Source organism: Pantherophis guttatus, chromosome 8, assembly GCF_059756535.1.
Source record: "Pantherophis guttatus breed Tessera chromosome 8, ASM5975653v1, whole genome shotgun sequence".
Lineage (NCBI taxonomy): Eukaryota > Metazoa > Chordata > Lepidosauria > Squamata > Colubridae > Pantherophis > Pantherophis guttatus.
The window spans coordinates 25,793,524-25,819,885 of NC_142070.1; the positions used below are offsets into that span (position 1 = coordinate 25,793,524).

The following is a 26,362-nucleotide window of genomic DNA, read 5'->3' on the forward strand; positions in this document are numbered from 1 at the left end:
CTGTAGTTGGGACAGGAATCTTGGGAGGGATCAACAGTATAAATAGTATGGCTGTGTAGCAATTGAGTTTAATTCCAAAAAGCTGCTTCAGGACTGTTGTGGGCTAAATAATAAACTTTTTCACAACTTTTTCAACCAACTGTATTTTTTTCTAGGACTGCTATCTGCAGGTATGGTCTGGGGAAATACAAACTGACTTAACTTTCAGCTAGATTAAGAAAAACCCATCTGGCTTCAAACAATTTTGCAGCAACTTGCAAGAGATTCAGTTATCCATAGCCACCCAGCCACCCATTAGACTATTTTTCTACTGCTATGACTTTCCAATTTCCCTTTCCAAGTTACCGGTCATTTACTTCCTGGGGGTGGCTTATTGATATGTATTTGACATTTTTTATTTTGTCATTTGTATGTGTACAAAATTTGTATGTATGTATGTGTATAAAAAGGGACACGGTGGCTTAGTGGGTAAGATGCTGAGCTTGTTGATCGAAAGGTCGGCAGTTCAGTGGTTCGAATCCCTAGTGCCGCATAACGGGGTGAGCTCCCATTACTTGTCCCAGCTTCTGCCAACCTAGCAGTTCGAAAGCATGTAAAAAGTGCAAGTAGAAAAATAGGGACCACCTTTGGTGGGAAGGTAACAGCGTTCCGTGTGCCTTTGGCATTTAGTCATGCCGGCCACATGACCACGAAGATGTCTTCGGACAGCACTAGCTCTTCGGCTTTGAAATGGAGATGAGCACCGCCCCCTAGAGCCAGGAAAAACTAGCACATAGGTGCGACGGGAACCTTTACTTTATGTGTATAAACATGTATGCAGAGCAAAGCAAAAACAAAATGTGTATGGTGGTAGAACAACCAACTTAAAAATAAACATCACTCTATTACATTTTTCCAGTTTGAATCAGAATGGTCCTTGAGTAGAAGAATGTCACCCTGGTGGTATGTATGTACACACTCAGCCACTCACATGGATTGAATGATGGGTCAATGGATAGATAGATAGATAGATAGATAGATAGATAGATAGATAGATAGATAGATAGATAGATAGATAGACAGACAGACAGATAGACAGATAATGGATGGATAGATAGATGATAGATAGATAGATAGATAGATAGATAGATAGATAGATAGATAGATAGATGATAGATAGATGATAGATAGATAGATGTTGAATGGATGGATGGATGGATGGATAGATAGATAGATAGATAGATAGATAGATAGATAGATAGGTAGATAGATAGATATAAAGTTATATAGAGTTTACTTGTAATTCTTTGCTTGGAACAGAAAGTTGGGACAGTGCAGCAACAAGGGATTGATTGTCCTGGCAGTCCAAACTGAATCCATCGTCTTGAGAAAGAGAGGAAGGAGGGAGAGAGGGAGGGAGAGAGAGAGATTTCTGATGTGTTTCACACCCGTGATTTTTTATATTTCAGGCAAAAGTTATAACCACTCTGCTCCTAAGATTTCTGTTTCTCATCAATAGCTGCAGCAGATGTTAGTATGATAAAGAGGAGCAAAGCAGCAACCGTTGACTCAAATGTGGGACATTTCACCAATCAAAATGCAGAGTTGCCTAGAAAAAGGTAATTTATGGAAGACAAATCTAACATCAATGCTTGAGTTGACCCAAACTGTAAAACACTACTTTCAACACAGACTAGGAAAACACAGATAGTAGTTACATTGTGGTGGGTTGCAGGTGAGTGGAAGCTGATATCATCTATTCATGCTCTTCAAAAAAGTTTGGTGTTCCATACACACAAGAAGGCAACCTGGAAGTACTAATGTCCTAAGCAGCCAATTGCTTCATCCCAATGTTCAAAAGAAAGAAGGTGTTTTCCAAAGCAGCTTTCTCTAACCTGGTAGAGAACTGTTGAAATTACACCTCTCCAGATTTATATCTATGCTAGTTAGATATTCTGGAAGTTGCAGTTCCAATATCCCTGGAAGGCTTCAAGATCTATATCCAGGGATATTGGAACGCCTAAGTCTACTTAGGAGATTCTGATATAGCACAGTGGGGGAAAAGTCTAGTTAAGTACATATTCTTTTTCATAGTGTATTTTGTTCATTTATAGACTAGCCTTGGTGCAAGTATATCTAGAGAATCTTTCTCAGCACTATTATTTGTAGAGGCAACAAAATTGACAAGATGGCAGTCAAAGAAGAGAGAAATAAATGGGCACTTTATGTTTGTGTGATAAATGGAGTGAAACTTGCATCATGATTCTTAATCCTCTATCTTGTGAAAACTGATCTCCACCCTGAATGCCACTGACTGAAATCTTGAATTTACTCTCACACCCACATCTTAAAGTAGAATTCCTGGGGTTTCCCATCCATTTTAAGTGGCTTTATCAAAAGGAGGAATCTTGAGTAAATTTTCATCATTCTCAGGGAATTTGAAGATTGCCTCCAGTGTGGGGAGAAAAAGATATTGAATATTTTGGTTTCAACTTTTCAATATAATGAAGAACTACTGTTAACTGGGGACAAATGTGGCTATAAGTATCTGTTTTATCAAAAGCCAAATGATCACTCTACCTTTGTTTGTGAGACCAGTACAAATTAATAACAATAACTTCCAAAGAAAACTATACCTTAATTTTCATAATCTGTATCTACTTCAGTTTGAAACCCTGAGAATATAATGCATCATCTGCAAACATTGGATGAGTTTCAAAGACCTTTTACCTGCTCTCTATTCGTGCTGCCTCTCATATCTTTATGACATGGAATGAACTACTTGGCGCCACATTGCTGTTATCCATTAACCATTCCTGTTTTCCTAATCAGCTCAGACTCCATCTTTCTCTGTCCTATCTGTTATTGTCTTCTGAAGAGGGATGCAATGTTCTTTTTGCCCCGTCTGGTTTGCTTGACATGATTTGTGTATCTGCCTACTAGCAGAGTTCCTTCTACTTAACCCTGTGCATTATCTGCTTTCCCATTTCCCCACCCCTTCTCTATAACCAGGCAAAGAGGGTCATACATCTGTAAATGACAGCTGTTATGAAAAATGACGACTTAGCACACATGGCTCTCATCACACACGGACTCATCTTCCACACCACAGACATGGCGTGCTTCCCTGCAAAGGCAGAGTGCAGTTAAAAGTTGAAGAAACACCTAATAAATTGCTGGGCCATCCATTTAATAAGCCATCAAAGACAGTGTAAGCAAATCAACAAACCAATCAGAAATTTGAAGCAATTTTATTTATTTTGCCACAGACATTGTATAATGTGTTATCACAACCCCATTCTGTGATCATCTGAGCTGTGAGTTTATGCAAGTTTTAAGGAAAACCATGTAAATGCTGTAATGTACATGGTTTTTTTCCATTCTCTGATATTTGCTTTTATTTATTGTCACAAGAATTCTGTGAGGTAGGCACACATTTGACCTTAGCCAAAGAAGCAAAGAGCCATATTATGTTCAACACATTCATGAAAGAGAATTAAGAATCTTCCTCAGAGTAGAGAAAAACACCAAAATCAAATATATCATTTTATTTTTTAAAAAAAAACAGAAGGACAATCGTGCAAGTCAGCAAAGGGCAGACCATGGCAGAAGACACAGTCAATACTTGAAGCCAGAGGAGTCAGTTCATGCAGCCAGAATTCAAAATGGAGATGCCTTTGGTTGATCCTTTGCCAATATTCCTTCCTTTTCATTTTTCCTTCATAAATAGATCTTAATAAGCAAAAATAAGTACACCAGCTCAATGCCAGACCCCCATTTTTATTTTGTCTGGATTTTATAGATTTTGTTTTGTTATGTTATATTTTGTGTGCCACCTGGAGTCCATAGGAATTGGTCAACAGCAATTAATAAATAAACATGCCCAAGAAATAAGAAAGAGTTGGATTCTTCTGATGTTACCATAGCAGTTTAGTTAAAGAGGCAAAGCTTTCAGCTACACTAAGCCTTTCTTTCTTCATCTGCAAAGCCTAGATTCTTCAGGAAAAGTACTACTTTAGCCCTCTGGTTGCACCATTGCCCTAGACTAAAAGCAGAATGGTTAATAGGCAACCAGGGTTCACCTACCAAATATAAAGACATAAGGGCTGATACATACTATTGAGTTAAAGGGCTATCTTCCTATTTATGAGTCAGCAAAATACTAAGCCACCATGAGTTCATTGTTCATATTGCCAATCTGTATTCTTCTTCCTTCTGTGGGGTTGCCCTGATAGTAGTTTTGTGCAACTACTTAATGATTTTGTGCATAACTGAAATAATCTCACAACTTTCTCAAATACCCAGAAAAAAAATTAGCCAAAGAGTAACATCTATGCCTCAATCCAGAACTCTACATTTCTCATTATTTTATTCCACTGAGAAAGTGGTTTTTCCAAGAATAATAAGAATCCCATGGTGTTTTTATAAATAATAGGAATAATATATTAGAGTGGTAGGCAGGGAAGAAAAGGGCCAAAGTCAGGAATGTGGGGGGAGTTTCAATCAAGCCAAACAATTCAGAAGATCTTAAAACTCATCAGAATCTATGAGAAAGAAGTCCCTACAGATTTTACTCTGCTAGTTGTTGCCAATTATAGAAGCCCGTGTTCATCTCTGTTTCAAGGCCATTCAGCCAGCGCTGTCCAAAGATGTTTATGCAGTCATGTGGCCAGCATGACATCACAGAGAGCTGTTACCTTGCCACTGAAGTGGCACTTATTTGTCTACTCTCATTTACATGCTTTTGAACTTCTAGGTTGGCAGGAGCTGGGGAAAGTAATGGGAGCTCACCCTGTTGCATGATGCCTGAGTCTCAGGGGCTGCCAGCTTTTCTAGCTGATCAGCCTAGCATCTTAACTGCTAAGCCATGCCCCCCATGAGAAAGGAATCTTAAAAAAAAGGGTGTATATATACAAAGTATATATATATCCACCTCCCTATAGGTCAAAATAAGAAATTCATAAGAAGTTGCGGGAGATGTGAAGAGCTGAGGAGAAAAGCATGATATCCAGGAAAAAAGGAGAAAGTCCCTGAAACCATCCTTTCACCTTTTTTTCTTTAATCAGAAAGTGGGACATTACATTGAAAAGGCATAAAAGGAAGGCAAATGACAAGCCCAATTTGTCCTTTAAAAGAAATCACTTGTTCTTGACACACGGCTCGACTGAAGACCTAGTGGCTGTCTGGGATAGGGCGGCCGCTGGAGCTTTGGACCGGGTCGTGCCTTTGCGGCCTCTGACCCGGCGACGATCTCACCTGGCTCCCTGGTTCACCGAGGAGCTGAGGGAGATGAAACGCCGGAAAAGACGCCTGGAGAGCAGTTGGAGGGCCAGCCATTCTGAATCTGACCGAACACTGGTAAGGTCTCATATTAAGACCTTGAGGAGCTAGAGGCTCCTAGAGGAGCCTTGATAGTACAGGGGTTAGTGCACCCTGTAATTAACACAGCTGCCTGCAATTTCTGCTGGTTCGAATCTCTCCAAGGCTCAAGGTTGACTCAGCCTTCCATCCTTTCTAAGGTAGGTGAAATGAGGACCCAGTTTGTGGGGGCAATAAGCTGACTTTGTATAAAACATACAAAAGAATGAAGGCTATTGCTTAACGCATTGTAAGCCGCCCTGAGTCTCCGGAGAAGGGCGGCATATAAATCAAATTAAAAAAAAAAAAAAAGACCTACCTGGTGGCAATAAAAGCGGCAAAGTGTAACTATTTTTCCGCTCTTATTGCATCATCAGATAATCGCCCGGCCGCCCTGTTTAGGGTGACCCGCTCCCTGCTCCACCAGGAAGCACGGGAGGACCCCTTGGAGGGTAGAGCCGAGGACTTTGTACAATATCTGTATGACAAAATCGCTCAGATTCGGGAAAATTTGGACTCTGACTGGGTAGATTCGGGACGGAGGATGGAGGCAAGTCTTGAGAATATTACCTGGGAAGAGTTTGATTCTGTGACTCCGGAAAACATGGACAAGATACTGGGCAGACTAAGCGCGGCCACATGTTTATTGGACCCGTGTCCCTCCTGGCTGGTGCTGGCCTCTCAGGAAGTTACACGAGGTTGGCTCCAGGGGATTATAAATGCTTCCTTGAGAGAGGGTGTCTTCCCTGCCGCCTTGAAGGAGGCGGTGGTGAGGCCTCTCCTCAAGAGGCCTTCCCTGAACCCAGCAGTGTTGGCTAATTACCGTCCAGTCTCCAACCTTCGCTTCGTTGTGAAGGTTGTTGAGAGTGTGGTAGCGCGACAGCTTCCTCAGTACTTGGATGAATCGGCTTATCTAGATCCGTTCCAGTCGGGCTTCAGGCCTGGATACAGCACGGAAACGGCATTGGTCGCATTGGTAGATGATCTCTGGAGGGCCCGGGACAGGGGTTGCTCCTCTATCCTGGTCCTATTAGACCTCTCAGCAGCTTTTGATACCATCGACCATGGTATCATGCTGCACCGGTTGGAAGAGTTAGGGGTGGGGGGCACCGTGTTGCAGTGGTTCTCCTCCTTTCTCTCTGATCGGTCGCAGTCTGTGTTGACTGGGGGGCAGAGGTCGACCCCGAGGCCCCTTGTATGTGGGGTGCCACAGGGGTCGGTTCTCTCACCCCTTCTGTTCAACATTTATGTGAAGCCGCTGGGTGAGATCATCCGTGGTTTTGGGGTGAAGTATCATCAGTATGCTGATGATACTCAGCTATACATCTCCACCCCGGACCACCCCAATGATGCCCTTAAAGTGATGTCCCAGTGCCTGGAGGCTGTACGGATCTGGATGGGGAGGAACAGACTCAGGCTCAACCCATCCAAGACCGAGTGGCTGTGGTTTCCGACGTCCCGATATAGTCAATTGGTGCCATCACTGACTATTGGGGATGAGTCATTGCCCCCCACGGAGAGGGTTCGCAACTTAGGCGTCCTCTTGGACTCACGGCTGTCTTTAGAAGAACACTTGACGGCTGTGGCCGGGAGGTCTTTTTATCAGGTTCGCCTGATTCGCCAGTTGCGTCCCTTTCTGGATCGGGACTCGTTAAAAATGGTCACTCATGCCCTCGTCACTTCACGCCTGGACTACTGTAATGCTCTCTACATGGGGCTCCCCTTGAGGAGCACCCGGAGGCTCCAGCTGGTCCAGAATGCGGCCGTGTGCGTAGTTATGGGAGCAGCATGACGCTCCCATGTGGCTCCCCTCGTGCGCGAGCTGCACTGGCTCCCTGTGGTCTTCCGGGTGCGCTTCAAGGTCTTAGTTACCACCTTTAGAGTGCTCCATGGCTTAGGACCGGGGTACTTACGAGACCGCCTTCTGCCACCAATAGCCTCTCATCGCCCAGTACGCTCCCATAGAGAGGGGCTTCTCAGGGTGCCGTCAGCCAAACAATGTCGACTGGCGGCCCCCAGGGGGAGAGCCTTTTCTGTGAGGGCACCCACCATCTGGAACGAGCTCCCCCCAGAGATACAGAAGATTCCGGATCTGCGCACTTTCCGCCATGCCCTCAAAACATTCCTGTTTCAGCAGGCCGGCCTGGCCTAACTTTCCCTTTATATTGATTTTTGATTTTATTTTAAACTGGGATGTCTTGAATTATCTAGGACCAGAGTGTTTAGTATATTTTAATTGGTTTTTTTTTTATTAACGTTTGTATTACATGTATTTTTATCGTTCGCTGTTCACCGCCCTGAGTCCCTTAGGAATAGGGCGGTATATAAATTTAATAAATAAATAAATAAATTTAATAAATAAATAAATAAATATGGCAGTGACAGTAAATGTAAAGTATTGCTGGGTTTAGGAGAGTTTATCCTGATGAGCTTGGAAATTTCTATCAGAACTTCAAATGTTGAGAGGTAAACCGAAGAAATCAAGTTCTACAATAGGAAAGTTCTCCTTCATTTTGGGTGGCTGGATGGATAGACTCTATGAGAGGCAAAACCTTGGCCCATGAGGGAATGGAGAAAACCAGGGTGAACAGACTGATAAAAGTGCCATTATGTACAAAACAAGCTCCATCCTTTTTTTTTTTTACATGTGTCACAATATGATACACAGAAATATCAAAGGGATGGAGTTTGTGGCATGATGCTGTCTCATTATTTTAGTCCAATATTAATGTCATGGAAAACAGTGCTAAAATTAGATCGTGGCAGGGCATATTTGAGCCATGTTTAGGGTATGTCTGAATAGATTCTTTTTTTTCCTCTCCCAATATGATTTCAAAATCTTTTCCAGAGAATCTATGGTCTTCCATTGTGCACAAATTTAGAAATGTATGCATTGCTATTGAGTGACCTCCTGTGGTAGAGACATAAATGTACTATCCGATGTGTAATATGTATTTTCTAAAGACCAATGTCTGGAGCTTGAAATGTAATACAAATGAATAAGAGGACAGAGTAGTTGAAACCTATTCAATAAAACATTTTTGATAGAAATGTATAGTTTCTATCTGAAGCATTCTCCTCATCCCTTTTCTACACTCATTTCAGCAGGAGAAGAAAAATTTAAAATGTTAAAAAAACAACAGTAAAGGCGTGAAAATCCCTTTCTAACAGTTTAATCAGAACTGATATTTAGTTCAGTTTTTATGTATATGCAAACTTTAATTGCAAAACAATATTCTTAATAATATTTTAGAATTAAACAATAACCATGACATTCAATTTTTTTTAACCATGACATTCAAAATGCCCCAGCCTAAAATGGCCATTTTACTTAAAATTGGAAGATGAATAAAAAACTAAGGAACAGAGGGCTCCAGTCATATATTACTTCCAAACATCAGACATAAAAAGAACTTTCCACAAATTCTTTGTAGATATTAGCCCATAAAAATTTGAAAAGGAGAGGTATACATTTTTTTTGTTTTTGTTAGTCTTTTAATGGCCATTTCTCAGCAATTGCTTGTTTCTTACAATTTTCAAACCAAGACCTGGATCCAACAGATGTTCACAAAAAAGAATTCCATGGCCATATAAATTACAATGGACTATATTGTTCGCTTTGGAGCTTGACAAAGTGATTCCAGGAACATGCCTCGGTATCTCCATTAGAAAAGCCACTAAAAGAAAGTAGGACTTTCTGGGTTTTTGGTAAGCGCAAAAAATTCTGTTGCTCTTAGAAATAGACTTTTTCATATGAAAGTTATGCCTACCTCTTAGGCAACCAAGCCAGCTGCATCAGATGTGATGTCAAGGCTCATGGTTCTTATTTTTCCTGTTCATTTACCTTGTCTATAAATTGCAGAGGCCACCTGTGCATTGCAGTCTTGAAGAGGAGCCCCATGGGGAGCATTAATATATCAGGCCTTGTAAAGCACAAATCCTTAAATGTAAAATCTGATGATCACCTTCTCTTCTCCTTCTCCTCCTCCTCCTCTTTGTCCTTGTCCTTGTCCTTGTCCTTGTCCTCCTCCACCACCTCCTTCTCCATCTCCTTCTTCTTCTTCTTCTTCCCTCCTCCTGTTCCTCCTCCTGTTCCTCCTCCTCCTCCTCCTCCTCCTCCTCTTCCTCCTTCTTTTTCTAGGGCAAAGATATGCCAGTCACCATCAATACTAAGGTCCATTTGAATATAGATACTTCTTAATGAAATCAATTTTTTGCTACACTCTCAGCTTCTTTCCATTCTGTTTGCATAGAGTCCGTCTTCAGCTTTATTGGAAAAAGCAAGGCTAGTACTGTGAAGCTATAATTTCCACTTCATTTACATTTTAGTTTATTGACAGAAAAATACAGAAATATTCTTCCTAAACTATGATTTTACAACTGATCCTGTGGATTAACAACGTCATGAGTTGTGAGTACAGTACAGAATATTTGAATTGGGAGACTTTGGGTGCCTAATCCTTTTTCATATTGGGGGTAATTTTTTGTTTTTTGTTACCATTCGGATGGTTACCATTTGAATTGGCTTTGTGCCAATAAAATAAAACATGAAATGGTTTGAATGTTCCATGTTTTATTAGCATGGAATTATTTCCATGCTAATAATTAGCATGAAAATTATTAGCAAACTGAAAATTGTTCGAAGATTCCAGACACAGCAAACAAAAGAAAATCAGCTTCCAAGTACTTTCTTTTCGTTTTAGTCACAAGAGTAAGTCACGTGTACAGCTAGTACTTGACTTACAAACATTATTGAGCCCAAAATTTCTGTTGCTAAATGAGACAGTTGTTAAGTGATTTTCCCCCGTTTTACCACCTCTCTTGCCACAGTTGTTAAGTGAATCACTCAGTTGTTAAGTTAGTAACACGGTTGTTAAGTGAATCTGGATTCCCCATTGACTTTGCTTTTCAGAAGGTCACAAAAGGTGATCACATTACCTCAGGTCACTGCAGCCATCATAAATATGAAACAGTTGCCAATCATCTGAATTTTGGTCACATGACCATGGGAATACCACCACAGTTATAGGTATGAAAAACAGGTATGTTACTTCTTTTTACTGCCATTGTAACTAAACAAAGTGTTGTAAACTGTAGTATTCTCCCCTCTTTTAAAAGCTGTAGTATTCTCCCCTCTTTTAAAAAATTATCCCCAGTGAAGTATTAAAGCAACAAGTTGCAGGCCAAACCTTTTTAATCTTTTTAGTTAGCCATCTCTTAATCTGAAGAGAGTCAAAATTTCTCTGAAAATAATAATAATTAAAAAAAAAACAGGCAGGCAGGCACAAATGGTACTTCCTTCCATCCCTATGTAACTTCTTCATTTGAAAATAAAAGGAATATATATTAGCACTATAATAGCAGCTACTTCATAACTAGTTCAATGCATTTAAAATCCTTTGCTTTATGTTGTGTTTATTTCCAATATCTGATTATTATTATCAGTAAACTACAGCTATTGTATAATGTTTAAAACCAATTCACTATCAAATCAAGCTCATTTCCTGATTATGTCACGGACACGTCCATACTCCTTTCTTGGTAAAAAATATGGAAGTAGTGTACAATTACTATCTTCTAGGATGACTTTTCAACATGACTTTCAACCATGGGATTTTTTTTTATTATTTTCCATCTAAATACCAACTGAATACAATCCCATTAGGCTTTCCCAGTCAAGATCAGCTGAGTGACAGTTCACATATTTCCTTTATCTTTGGTAAATGGGCATGGAAGGAATAGACCATTTTTCACAGCAATAATTCACTAAGAAAGCTATCTTGCACTTTTGAAGCCGTTAATGCCTAAATATCTGGCTCCAACACACCATCACAAAGTTGTGCCATACGATCTAGGAAATGAATTAGGGAATTAACTTAGCAGCTGTCAACAGCAAATAGTTTCCTGGAACTTTGTGAAAAATTGCCATAATTTATAAGACAAAGACTGTTGCAGTGAAAGGCAATTGGATTAAAAATTGTACAAACACTTACATGCAAAAATTTAGGTACCCTGATCAAAATGTATGTTTCACAAAACAGAACTTGATACAACTTTACATGATACAAAGTAATATCTTATTATAAATTAGAATGCATTATTTTACTATTTTTGTGCAGCAAAATGTCACATTTCTGACATTGGCAGAGTAAATTTTTATAAAGTTATTTGACCAGCTGTAAAAATTACACACAATATATAAGAAGGTGGAATATAATATTCAAACTTGTTAAAGTGAAAACAATTATCTGATTTAGAAATTCACTGAATAATCACCAAATTGGAAAGCAAGTTTCTTGGGGGCATTTTTATTTTATAAAATGCATTTTCCATATTTCGACTCACTTCTTTGGAAATCTCTTTATTGTTTCTTCTACTTCAGTTACAATAAACAGTGTTTATTATGCCAATTTTTCAAAGCACTGCTCACCTGCACAGCCAATGGTATAACATACTTTTCAGTTTTTCCAAAGATTGTCTGGTGATTCTCAGAGACATGAAGGAGCATATTACACAATCGCTTAAATGTCATGTACCAGGATTATAGTCTCAACAACTAAAATATATGGGCTGTAGGCCAGTTTCATGTCAAGGGTTCTACATATTCATCTGTAAAAGAACATTCTTCACAAAGCTTTTTTTTTAACAAATGTCTAGTATGTTCGGATTTCTTTATAACCACTGATTTTGAATTCAAGGCAAAGTTGTTTATAAGAAGAACTGATTGATTATGAGACTTAAATCTTAGGACTTTAAACTTCAATATTCACAGTATGCCAATAAATAGTCTTCACTCGGTTTAATTATATGGTAAAGAATACAATAACTTACAATAATACCTTCAGATCCATTTTTTTTAAATGCATGCATGCTGGGAACTGATAAAAACACATCTGCTTCTGTGGTCAGAGGGGAAACATGTATCTTATATTTTTATGACAGCATATGCATCAAAGACAAATTCCTTGTGTGTCCAATCACACTTGGCCAATAAAGAATTCTAATCTAATCTAGTCTAATCTAATCTAATCTAATGAATCCATTCCTTACAAAGTCATTAAATTTTTAAAATTTTCACATACTGACAGAAGATCCATTCAATGGACCCTGACTGACTTCCCAAAATACACTTAACAGGAAAGATAAGCATGGCCCAGCCAACCCCTGGATCAGAAAAGTTTCCCAAGTTATTTCACAACATGGGTTTTCTACCCAAGTTCTACTCTTAAGACAAGAGTAGATTTGTACACTGAGAGTCCTAGATATTAGTGCTCAAAGTGACAGGGAATTATTGGCTAAAAATAAATCCTTAAATTGACTAGATAAAAATAAAACTACTTTTCAACCTGAAAAACACCTGGGTCAAAAATACCAATGAGTCTGGCACAATTTTTAAGATGGCCTATTCTAGAAGAAGATTTGAGTTGTTGGATTCCATAACCAAATATGGGTGCTTCCACCATTTGCCATATTATGAGAGAACCTGCATGTGCACTCCAGCCATTGAAAATATTTTTCATATTTTGTTGAGAAATTCTTATTCTCAACAAACTGAAGCACCATACAATCCAATTATTCAAGTGGTTCTTATTCTTCATATTACATTCTATACAAGAGTAAAAAGCAAAGAACATTTTACTCAATAAGCCATTAAAATAAATTAATTCTTAAATAAGGCAGATTTAGAAGGGGGAAAAGGAAAGGGGAAGGGAAAGAAAGTATGGAGTTTTGGGGTTTAGCTTGGAATAAAATACTCAACGATTTCCATAGTTGAAACTATGGATGAGTCTTTCCATGTGTTGTGAAATTAAGGAATTTTCATCATGTCCTCTGACTGCTAGTTGGTATTCAGGGATGCATGTAATCTTCTGCCTATCTGGCGTATATAATGGCTGTTACAATTCTTGAACTTTATGTTGTAGATTCTTCCTGTATTTTCTTTTTTGTTTGTTTGTTTATTATTTTTACAAATAATTCAATGTAGTGAATACGGATACACTTTCCTCTCCTATTGTCCCTACAACAAGAACTTTGGCCTGAGAGACAGTGACAGGTCAAGGTCACACAGCTTGCTTTCCTAGCTAAAGTGGATTAGAATTTACGGTTGCTTGCCACTTTCTAGCCTTTTTAGGCTACAAGGTCTTTTGGTTTACTCAAGATGCTTTGGAGGTCTTTAGTTGGTTTGTGTACTATGGTGATACCATCTGGTTGTAATAGTTTAGTTTCTGTGATTTGTCTCTTCGTCTGGTAGATTGAACGGATCATTATATTAAAAATACACATTGAAAATACAGAATACAGCTGGTCTTTTTAATAGTAGTTCAAAGTTATGATGGCCTTGGAAAAAATTACTTATGACTTGTACTCAACTGCATCACCACTCTTGTCATGTGATCACATTTTGAATGCCTGGCATCTGGCTCATATTTATAACCAGTTTCAGCATCCATGGTCCTGTGGGCCAAGAAAAAGTCACAATTTGCTACTTTTTTGCCAATTTCTGGCAACAAAAAGCCCGTTGAAGAAGCTGGATTTGCTTAAGATAAAGGTTTCCCCTATCGAGTCGTTTCCATCTCTAAAAGGTGATACTTATCTGTTTCTTAACCGAGGAAGCCAGCATTGTCTGAAGACATTTCTGTGGTCATATAGCCATCATGACTATACGCCGAGGTGCATGGAACACTGTACCTTCCCACCGAAGTGGTATCTATTTATATAATTGCATTTGCATGCTTTCAAACTCCTAGGTGGGCAACTAACAGAAGCTCACCCATCGTGCAGTGCTGAGGTCTCAAACCCAGGCTGTCAGCTTTCCAACTGACAAGCTTAGTGTCTTTAACCTCTGAGACATCATGCCCCCATGGATTTGTTTAACAAATGTGTAATTCATTTAACAACCACTGTAAAGCTTGTCGTAAAATTGGGTTCAACTCAGCTTATGACTAAGATTTACAACAGAAATTCAGGTCCCAATTGTGGTCTACCTGTAGATATAAACTCCACCCAAAAATGCCTATATGGGTCTCAGTACAAGAAGCACTTTATAGGAAAGAAACAACAGACAAAGAAAATGGTTAATACATTGAGAGTTGGTAGAACAAGATCATGGAGAATATAAGATGAAATTGAAAGAACAGCTGGCTGAGGAGGGATTTAGATTTCAATGTTTTTTTATATGCACAGTTAAGGGAAAGATTTAAGGTAGATAATAGGATATTTGGAATTGAGCAGGAGAAAACAGAAGTTGAACTGTATATAAATTATGTAATTAGTTTATAATTAGTAAAATGTATAAACCATTATCAAAATTTGAAATGGAAGGAGAGTAGTAAAAGAATGTATGATAAAATGGGCTAAGAACTTTGGACATAACATATTGATATAACAGTGAGTGGTTAAGATGACTGAAATTTACATTATAATTTAAAAGATAAATTTTCCAAGATGATGTACTATTGGTATATAACCAGAGACAAATTGTCTAGAATGTATAAAGGTACTTCATATTTATATTGAAATGTAGACAACACAAAGGATCATTTTATCATGCTTGGTAAACTGTTCAGATTCAAGATCATTTTGGATTCAAACACAAACAATGGAACAAGGAATTTTAAAAATTAATATTTAATTGAAACCAGAACATTTTTGCTGGAATGAATGGACAACAATTAAAAAAGGCCAACTGAAGATTTCCTTGCATATAATTAAAAATAGAAAATATTTTTAAAAACCGACAATAGAGGTATGATTGTTGAAGATGATGGCACTATCAGAGATGTCAAAATTAACTTGCTTGCTTAGAGAAAGATCAATTACTACATTCATTAGTGACTGGAAACCACTTATGGGCTTTTTGGTGAAAAAAGGAAAAAAGGAATTTGTGACTTATGGGTTTGATGATGGGAAAGGATAAGCAATGGAAAAATGGAAATTATATTGTAATCTTAGAGAGAGGGTAAAATATAAATGTACGTAACTGGTGCTAAGATATGAACCAACTTCTTTATACCTTTTTCATTTCTTTCCCTTTTTCCCCTCTTTTTTCTTTCCCTTTGTTTCTTTGTACCTTTTTCATAATGCTCTGCTTTCTTTACTTTTTTCTTTCAAATTTTGTATTGTTTTATTGTCTTTTTTAAAAATTAATAAAAGTTATATCTAAACAATAAAAAGAAACTTCACCTTCCATAATAATATAGTTACTGATGTGAGGGTATTAAAATCTGGTTGACAACTAGATGGAGATATGGAGATAGGGAAAACTAACTCTTTTGCTTCCATATAGTGATCAGATTACACAGGACTAATAATGATGCAGCATATCATTGTTGGTTATGTTTATACAGAATAAGGAATTTGAAATCCAATGCAAATAAAGTTAGCAACGACTGCAATATTACCAGTTTAATTTTCCATTTCATTCTATATTTCCTTGACCCCCATTGAAAGTGTTAGAATAATTAATCAGTGGAACAAATTATCTCCAGAAGTTGGAATGTTCCAACATTGGAAGTTTTTAAGAAGTGATTGGACCACATTTGTCTGAAATGGAATGGGGTTTCCTGCCTGAGCAGGGGAGAGTTGGACTAGAAGACCTCCAAGGTCCCTTCCAACTCTGTTATTCTGAAAGCAAGAAATAAGAAATCCATGAAGTGAATTCTTCTGCTTGCAAAGAAACTCAACCCACAGTATATTTTCTGATGGTAAATCCATAACACAAGAGACAATGAATTATTCAAGATTTAAACATACTTTGTGTATTTTACAATTGTGGGTGATATTTATACTAAATGCAAGTGTAGTAAATTCTCTGCTTAAATCAGTAACTATTGACTAGCCACCAGTAAAAAGCCCTTTGCAGTTGTGCCAAACAATTTTATTTGCTGCCCTGCGTGTGTCAAAGTTGTGTATGTCTGATGTGTGTGGAAAGTCCTGGCATAGTTAACAAAAGCAGAGAAAGCTATTTCTGTCAGAGCCAAATTGCACCAGATGTACTTAACAATGGATCTGTCAAATCATAGGTTCTTCAATGGCAAAACAGACATGAAGCCAATGTTTGTTTTTGTACAGGATTTTTGCCAAAGTGTGAGGAAGACAGATGAGCTGCAATGAACTTTGACTTGTAGCTAATGGCCCAAATTAATTATTGCAAGAGGCCTCATAGCTTTGCTTCAGCATGAGCTGATAATTTTTTCTCAGTATTCAAACTGACAGCTTTATATTTGCCTCCATGTTTACATTGCTCAGAAATACAGCTTTAATATATCACTATGCCAATGGCCGATTATCTGGTATATGTTCATTAGTTTAATATGTCAGCCAATCCTTATAACAATACAATGAAACTCAGCCTTGTGAGCCACGTCAGGTCACCTCCCATCTCCTTCTTGCCTTTTCACTTCTCCATAGCTATTTGTTGTTGTTGTTTTTAATCTACTTATAACTTCATATCTAAGAAGACAACTTCTTAGGTATATAGAAACAAGACTTTTTCAGGGAAAAGATGATTATTTTGTAGATTAGGCACCTGGTTCCAATTGCATATTCATTTGTAGGTCTTTTTACAAAGTTATCCTACTCAAAGAAGAATTCTTCTAGGTCTAGCTTCTAGAATATGATGTGGCATGGAGAAAATGGCATGAACTATAGTGAATCCCATGGCATACAGTAATCATACAGAATATTATAGCAATTGGCCTTATACTAGGACAACTTATTTGTCAGTTTTGTGTACTCTGAGTCAAGGTTTTTCCAATATCTAAATCTGGGAACTCTACAATTGAGTACAAGTACAACTGAGCTATGATGAACATATCTGCCCAATGAAAAAATCAGTCTTTTTTTATAAAAAAATTTTTAAGTAACTCTCAGGAAGTGGTTATTTTAATCCCATGGGAGCTGTAGTGCAATTTCCACCACAGATACTTCTTCAAAGAAATTGGTTCTTAGGAAATTATAATACGGATCCCGGCCTGTTTATTATTCATTTATTTACTTATTTATTCAAATTCTACACCTCTCCCCCCCCCCATCTCAACCAGTGACTCTGGACAGCCTACAGATCTAAAAACATAAAAACAATTAAACATTTAAAAACATTTAAAACAATAAAAACATCCAGAAGGGCATATATCAGAAAGTTGAAACACAAGCAGTCCTTGAAATTTTTGGTACTCTAACTTTAAGTTTTGATCTTCAACTTTCAAATCCTAAATAGCACCACTGCAGAAAGAAACTACAACTAGAGGAACAAAGATTGGATAATAGAGGAATATGGATTGCAGAGCTGTTACTAGCATAACTATAGTACTGATTTTTATCCTTAATTATTAGTCTGTTCTATCTCTCACTCCCTGTGTTGCTATTAGATAGAAACCTAGGGGGAAAGAGTTATAAATTGAGGAAAGTGGAGACTGGAGTTGGAACGGTCAATTAAGCATGTGTTCAGAAAATTAGACCATTTTAGACATAAGAAAAAGATTACTGCTTGCCTGATATGTACATTTACTCTCCCAAAGGTGCTGTTTGCAAAAGGCAACTAGACTTTCTTGGGTTTTTTTTTTTCTTTGAAAACATTTCGCTTCTCGTCCAAGAAGTTTCTTCAGCTTAAAGAAGCTTCTTGGATGAGAAGCGAAATGTTTTCAAAGAGAAAAAAACCCCAAGAAAGTCCAGTTGCCTTTTGGAAAAGGTACCTTTGGGACAACCATGACCTGGATGATTGAGAATCTCCATATACATTTTCTTCTATTTATTTTTACAGGGAGAAGTTGGAATTGAATTTCATTCATATGATAATGTCATGCTATTCTTCCATCTGTATTGCTGGGCTTTATTTTCAGACAGCATGGAAGGTAAGAAAAACGAAGTGTGCCTTTCAACTGACAGTAAGATTATAGACCAGTTTCAGTTTAGTAAATGCAGAAACTAGAGTTTGCCTTCAGCTGGTAAATTCTGCCACACTGGTACTTTTATACAAAGGCATTGTGATGATGCTGTGATTCAGACCGTCCTTGTAAACCAGTTAAATACATTGTGGGTGTCTGTGACATTTTGTAAACTTCTTTCAGAAAAACAAGATTCATGGTACAGATGTATTCATGTGTATTAAAAGAGAATATTCCCTAATGCTTACTCGTGCCCTCATCTCCTTAAAGTTAGAATACTATAATGGACTGGAGTTGGGACTGCCTTTGAAAATTACCCAGAAACTACTGTTGATAACAGAATGCCACTTGCTGTTTACTGTGGTGAGAATTCCCATAATAGTGTAACATTTATCTGTTGAAGCTACATGAGTTGCAAGAAGGTTTCCAAGTAGAGTATAAGACGCACTGGAGTATAAGACGCAGTTTAGTTTTTGGGGAGGAAAATAGGGGGGGAAATCTGCCTACCAGGTATTCATCTGGCTAGCATCCTTAATCAGGTCAGCTTCAGCACATAAATTTGCTAGCACCTCGCTAGCGCCTCGTTAGGGCTGAAAAGAAGCTTCGAAAAAGCTACATTCGGACTATAAGACGAATCCAAATTTTCAGCCTCTTTTAGGAGGGAAAAAGGTGTGTCTTATACTCCAAAAAATACAGTACTTTGATGTGACTACAGAAAATATATTTTGGACCTGTTTTCAGTGCTTCCTAAGAGGAGTTTTAAAATAATTTAATATAAAAAAGAATATTTTATGGAAGCATTCTGCAGGTTGCATGGTGAGTAGTACTCCATGTGGATTACCATCATCCTTTAGTTTTGTCATTTTAAAACAAAAGATAAAGCAGAAGAGTTTTCCATTGTAAGGCATTCAAAATATTGTCTTGTTCAGAGCTGGAAAGTAAACATATTTCCATTTTCCATGCCAGGCTACAAAAGTTATTTTAAATTATGGACCTTTATTACCATTTATATACACAACTATGTACACTGCTATATTACAAAAGTATGGACAATCCATGTCTATACTGTATGTCTGGTGTTTAGTGTGCTTAAATTGTTAGTAAAGGACTGTAGCTTGAGTGATTTTTAAATGTTCAATCTTTGCTACTATTCTCAAGCTTAGGAACTAAGATCCACAGAACAGCAGCTGAAGTGACCAGCAACAAGTAGTTCCAAAATAACATTTCTGCTGATTTACCCAGTGAATGGCAGCAAATATACAACTATAGAGATTATTTAAACAAACTAAACAAAGTTAGACCTGATTATTCCTTGAATGAGAGACTATTAAGAAATTCCAGAAATAGAAACCAGACTTGGAATTTAAAAGAAAAAAGAAAACAAATCTCAGTAGGTAAAGGCAAAATAAATGTCACACTATTGCCAAGAAAAATGTTTGGCTAGGCCATGCATACATCAAGAATCAAGCTCAACTGGAGCAAATCATTATCTCCTCTGTTACAAAGACTATAATCTAACATTATATATTTATCTTTTGACTAAAAGAGAGAATTGGTCCACATTGTTTTATATGAAAATAAATAACAAATAAAACAAGATATTGTTTTAGCACAAATATTGTTTACTTTTTCTTTACAGGTTAGCAAGAATTCTACAAACAATTTATCTTTTCATAATTTACCATATTGGTTTTCAAAAGAAACTGAGGAATCCATGTTAGCCCCTTCAAGTATTGCTTTGCTTACAAGTAGACTAAGTTTTGAATTCAAAGTACCAATTCGGGAAGATTATGGCATTTTCTCCCAATAACGTCCTTCTGTATACATACATTTTCCATTGTTTCCTACTGAACAAGCAAAGCAAGGACATTTTCATTAACATGGCATTACTCCAAGCCAGCCTTCATTAATTAGATGAAGTTGCCTTTCCTATTCTTATGATCAGCTAGCAGCTGGAAAAGAGGCAACCACAATAATATTGATCAAATAGATTATTGGATTCAAAATAGATTATACATGGATTCTTATTTTCTCTGCCTCTGATGAGACAAGACCTGAGATATTTAGCAGAATGGAACATTTTACAAAACCTAAAGTATTCATTTTTCCCTCTTATCTAGCTTGTTTGGTACTATTCCCTTTATTTGTATGCCATACAAATAAAGGCTTTCCAATTACTAGCCAAGTACTTTGCTTGCTGTTTAATAATAATTCTTGCTATTTTATAAAAAGATCAAAAGAGTGCATAGCTATGGTCAAGTATGCTGAACAATAAGGCCATTCCTATTCACCAGGATAATACCCAGCCCATCACAAGATTGAAATCTCGTAGGCCAGCACGGAAAACAGCTATTTGCTTATATCCAGTTTAGCCCTGAGAATGCCTAGAGACAGGAATGGTCCAAAGTACCTTCTTGTGGCCTGACCAATAGTAATCCCCTGTACCAAACCACCTGATTTTGACCTTCCTCCTCTGTCTCATCAAAATTTAACAGAATTAGATATGATACTGGAAGAAATGCCCCTGTCCTCTCTCAATGGGGATAGAAAGATGCCCCTTGTTGCAATTGTGGTGCTGATATGCAAACTATTAAATATATTGTGCAAGATTGCTCATTGCTTGTATTCTCTGGTTTCTTAGAAGATCCATACAAAGCAACACCAAAGGCAATGACCTAGATAGCTGAATTGGACATCCAGTTATGAAGCTATTGCCATATCTCCATAGAAGTTTTGTATATAATTATGTGGATTGTTTGGATATGTTTGCTTCTGTTCTATCATGTTCTCATCATATATCAAATAAATAATAATCAAAAAAATAAAGTTATCTTTATCTTGATTACCTACATTAAGGTTCTATGATAGTCTGCGTGCATAGATATGGATAAGATCAACTCTTTGGATTACTTTCCAAAGACCAGGAATATCTTCCTGCCTAGTTTTCAAGCCAGATTTGCTGGAGCTTGTCTTAAATTTTGCTCTGATGCCAGGGCTGGTTCCAGTCATATTCCTAATTGAAGAACATAGCAAGCCACACCACAAACATATTCACCAAGGTGCAAACTAACTTGGGCCACCTGAATAATAATTAAGGAGCTCTTCTCAATGCTCCCAGCAAGGATGCTATAGAACTTCTTTAAAATACAATAATAGACTATCAGCATTTGTCTGACTTTTATTAGTTAATTGCCTCATGCTACTGTACTTGGTTAAACATTACCTTTTATGAACATTTCTGTTGTTTCTGCTGTAAAAGTTCTTTGCATACTTGGGCAAACATTTAAAATGATGGCGTTAAGATGTCATAATTAGAAGAAGCTTGAAAAACCTATTCTAATCTCAGAAAATTCCAGATTATGAATTCATTTGTACTTTGATATACAACTACTGTATATAGAAGTATTGTAATGTCTTCACATTAATTGTCAAAGATTGTGTAATAAGCTTTACATTGGGTAATAAAATACTTTACACTGGGTAATAAAATACTTTATTGATATCCAAAGAGATGCAAAGTTGCATGTCTTTTTTTCTTTATCTAATTAAGTTTGCTTTATATTTATTGATGGTGGGTTTTTGTCATTTGTAGTGACTGCTGAATTTGTTTTCTTTCAGTTTTCCTTGTATGCTGCTGCTGCTTGGAGACCATTTTGTTAACCAAGGGAAAAAAATAATATTGAATTGGCAACAGTGAAAATTATAGTCTTTGACTGTCAGTCATCCGTTGAGCATGTGAACAGGAAAAGGAATTCTGCAGGAAAGTCCAAATGAAGAGAGGCAACAGGCAGAAAAGGAGACAGAAGAAAGAAGAGCCAAACACATGGAGAGACTGACTGCTAGTGCTGATCTGAGTACTGCTGATTGTGTATCGTGCTTGCACCATGATTGCACAACACACGCAACTTAGTATTGTCTTCTGTTGATCTCGTTGACCCACTTTCAGGAAACATGTAAGGAAACCAGCTTCCCAGAATGATTTCACTGAGTGAAATGAGAGCAAACATGCATTTGCAGGAGAGGTCAAGGGAGAGTCATTCTTTTTTGTTGTGGTTTATTGTTCATCAGAAGGACATGGGGATAGAGGGTGATAATTCTCCTGGATTGCAGGGGTTGTTCCGTGTTTGCTTTTCTTTCTAAAGATGACAATACATGCTAAAAGCACAAGATTATCTTGAAGATATTAGAGACAAAATTGTTTATAAAGGAAGATGAGTAATACTTAAATTGGACATAGAGATCTCTGCAGACAGATAATGCACTAGGGGGCCTACAAGATATAATAAAAGCCAGGAGAAGATGACTGAGAGATGGATGAATGTGGCACAAAGATCAAAGCCTATCTAAACTCTGGAGTTCAGAACGGATTCTAAATATTCCCATCAATAGCATAGGATTTAGCTACTTGAGGAATTACCTCTCTCCTATAGGACCTGTTCAATCAGTTCCATCATGCATGGTGGGCATGCTCTGGGTTCCTTTGATTAAATAATGTCATCTATAGAACCTTGGAAGCACATGAATAAAGGTGAATGTATATGACCCAGGATAATGTTGCAGGATCCAATCTGAGTCGGTCACTGGGTCTGTCACCAGGACAAACGGTTTTGTCTTCCGAGCTTCCGGACTCATACTGAAGCCCATCTTCAGGGAACGACTTTCTAGCAGAGTGTGTGCTTTGGATCTTGGAAGCACATCTTCTCTGTAGCAGGACCTGCCTGGAATGAGGATCTAAGTCTAAATGACCTAGTATTATTCAGAAGAATGGTGAAGACCTGGCCAACTTTTATCAATGTATTGTAATTTTTTGGTTGTTGTGAGACACCTAGAATCATTGGCACTTGAGCAGCGTACTATTTTAATAAATTTAACCTTTAAACCCTTTGCACAAGTTTTAAAGAGAATTGTAGAGACTTTGCAAAGATCCCTGCTTTTGCCTAGAAGAGGAGAAAGCAATGAATAGTCATGATCAGAGATGAGATTGAAGCAGGAACCTGTTTGCCAGACTTTGGATCAATAACAGTGTGCTGCTTTTCTGGGGTATACATTTGGAATGTGTCAGACAGATTCCAAAGACTCTTTAAGCCCACTGATAAATTTTGCTTTTTATGGTCCATAAAAACAACAATAAAGCCAGGCAAAACCTTGAGGATATTGCAATGGACTATGAAGCACTGGGCAGAAAGGTGAAAAAGCCAAGGGTAAAGATAAAACTTTCTTTACTCCTTGTTGTTAAAAGACATAGCCAGGAAGATAGAAAGAAGACACCTGGAAGTTAGCAATTGGTTATGCCTATAGTTTGGATATTTTGCTAATGTAATATATTTCCAAGATGAGAGATTCCTGACAAGAGATAGACTGTAGCTCATAAGCAATGGGATATGAATGTTTGGAAGGTGCCTTGCTTTAAAGTAATCCAGTGAAAGAAAAAAGACTCCAATACATAGTAGGATAACTAGAAGATATACAGAATATGGAGTCACCCAATAATGAGCATATGCCAGTAAATGCAGAAAATAATTTATCAAATCACATGATCCAAGATTTCCGGTGTCTTCAATGCATACAGTATGGAAAACAAACAGAAATAAACTGACATTACTGAATCCTGATAGTACAAAACTCATAAATGGATGAAATGGTATAATTTATTCAAAGTAGCCTGACAAAATGGAATGAGAAGTGGCATTAGAAGTGAAGGAAGTACAGATGTGAATTGAGATCCAGAATATGAGCATGAGGATTCTGTGTGCAGTGGTTCTCAACCTTTTCTTTACCTTTAAATACCTTTTGTGGCCATGGACCATGGCCATAGACTACCAAAAGACTTAAGATTTAAATCATAAAATGTATTCAAGCATTTGCAGACTCTGTATGATGATATTGTGGACACCCAGGAGTCCACAGACCACAGGTTAAGAACCACTGGTCTAGAACATTGGAGTAAGAATACAAAGGATAAATAGTCCAGATATTGGAGCAGGGGAAATACTATAGATTATCAAGCTAAACAGAAATACGGCTAATAACCTCTGAGCCACATTTCAGAATTTTTCAGGGGGAACAATGTAGTAATAATGGAAGATTTCAATTACCTGGAAATCTACTGGAAACCCCACTCACTCTGAACTGCAAGATCCCAAATATGCCTCTGTGATGTTGCTGACTGGTTCATTTAACATTTTAACATTTACAAAATGTTAAAGAAGACCCAAGAATATTACCTTCCTAGATCTGAGTCTAACCAATAACAAAGACCTAGTTGAAGAGTCAAAAGCAGTGGAAACTTTAGGATGAAGTAACATGTCATCTTAGCATTCAAGATACTACAGAAAAATAAATTGGATACATGCACATAAGATTTCAAAAGAAACATTTAGGTGGATGACAAACGATATATGAGCTAATGGCGTAATGCAGCTGGGGGAAAAGCAAATGCAATTCTAGAATGCATATATCAGCAAAAGAATAATGTGAAGATCAACATGCCAGCATTCCTTTTTATTCTTCATTGATCAGACCATATCTAAAATATTGCATCCAATTTGGGGCAAGCTGGTTTGATTGACTGGATTTTCTCACATATTGCTTTTTAAAGCAGTAGCATGATCATTAGAGGCAATAAATGAATTCATTTTACCATAAGCCCGTGCTTTAAAATGATCTTTATATGTAAATAACCGTTTACAAGACAGAGAAAGCCTGAAAAATACATGTGTAGCAAAATATGAAGAGAAAATTCAGACCAACCTTTGAAGAATAAATTCACACAATAAATAATTCATTCTCTGAATACCTACTTTGAAAATAAATTAGGATAGTAACATTAGTAGTTGTTTTATGGAAAGCAAAACTCCATCCGAAACAATGAAGCATAGAATATCAGAGTTATCAGAGTTCAGAAAGCTTGAGAATTGTATAATCTAACATAAGTGTACACCAGTGGTGGGTTTCAATTTTTTTTACTACTGGTTCTGTGGGTGTGGCTTGGTGGGCATGGCATGGCTTGGTGAACATAACTTGGTGGACGTGGCAGGGGAAGGATACTGTAAAATCTCCATTCCTCCCCCACTCCAGGGGAAGGTTACTGCAAAATCCCCATTTCCTCCCAATCAGCTGGGACTTGGGAGGCAGAGAATAGCTGGGGGGCAGGGCCAGTCAGAATTTTTACTACCGGTTCTCCGAACTACTCAAAATTTTCACTACCAGTTCTCCAGAACTGGTCAGAACCTGTTGAAACCCACCTCTGGTGTATGCTATAAGAATATCAATTCCACATAAGGATTATTAATGCTTCCTAATATTTCTCCAGTCTGACTCTTGCCTTCCAGATGGCCTGAAGATCAGTGCTTTGCCATGATGCTTGGCGACTGAGGGGTGGAAACCTGTGAAATGGTTACACTGTTCATAAAATGGATTCTACTTTCTTGCAGATTATGCTTTTTAAGATTTTAATGGTTTTATTGTGTTTTAGTATTTTATGCATGTGTGTTACTGTTTGTTTTTTGTACTGTATTTGCTGGGTGGCTCACACATTAACTGTGTGAGCCACCCAGCATCAAATATGCAATCTGGGTGGCTATTCAAATTGAATGAATAAACAAGCAAATAAACTCTAAGCCCAAGTGTGGAATCTATAATGTTAGCTTGCAGAACTAAAATTTTCCTTTCATGGGATGACAAATCCTTAGCGAAATGATCAGTATGTTTTTGTATTTAAGATCTGATTTAGAGAAGATAGCCTTAGTATATATTGTTGTGTTTTACATGTGGCTAATAACCACAAAGAGCTGATAAATAATATTTCCAGAGAACAGGTTAACCTTTCAGATCCATATATATTAATTAAAAGAGATTATAGTAGAAAAACTTATACAAAAATGCAACACAATATTCATTCTACATCAGGATGCTACAGTTAAGAAACCTGCCTCTCTTACTGCTACATAATTATCAGCTTCGTGTCCTAAAATCTAATCACAACCAATCAGTTAATAGCAGCAACGGCCATCCCTTTTCTTAGCATCATGACTTTTATAATTTTCGGGCACTAACTTATTACTGGAGAAGCCATGAATATACAGTTTTATATCGAGACGTGCTGCTGTCATTTCTGAAAAACACAACTTGTTTTCATCTTG

General features: G+C 37.5%; 1 long non-coding RNA gene across 2 annotated transcripts; it reads left to right on the plus strand.

Moving 5' to 3' along the window:
- Positions 1-836: 836 nt before the first annotated feature.
- On the plus strand, positions 837-25,840 carry LOC148112571 (uncharacterized). Of its 2 annotated transcripts, XR_015729305.1 has the most exons (4): positions 837-942; positions 1,499-1,598; positions 18,098-18,188; positions 21,840-25,840. It is a non-coding gene; the product is annotated as an uncharacterized LOC148112571 (long non-coding RNA). The 2 variants fall into 2 exon arrangements; XR_015729303.1 differs by lacking the exons at positions 837-942; positions 1,499-1,598 and having other exon boundaries at positions 17,891-18,188.
- Positions 25,841-26,362: the final 522 nt, after the last annotated feature.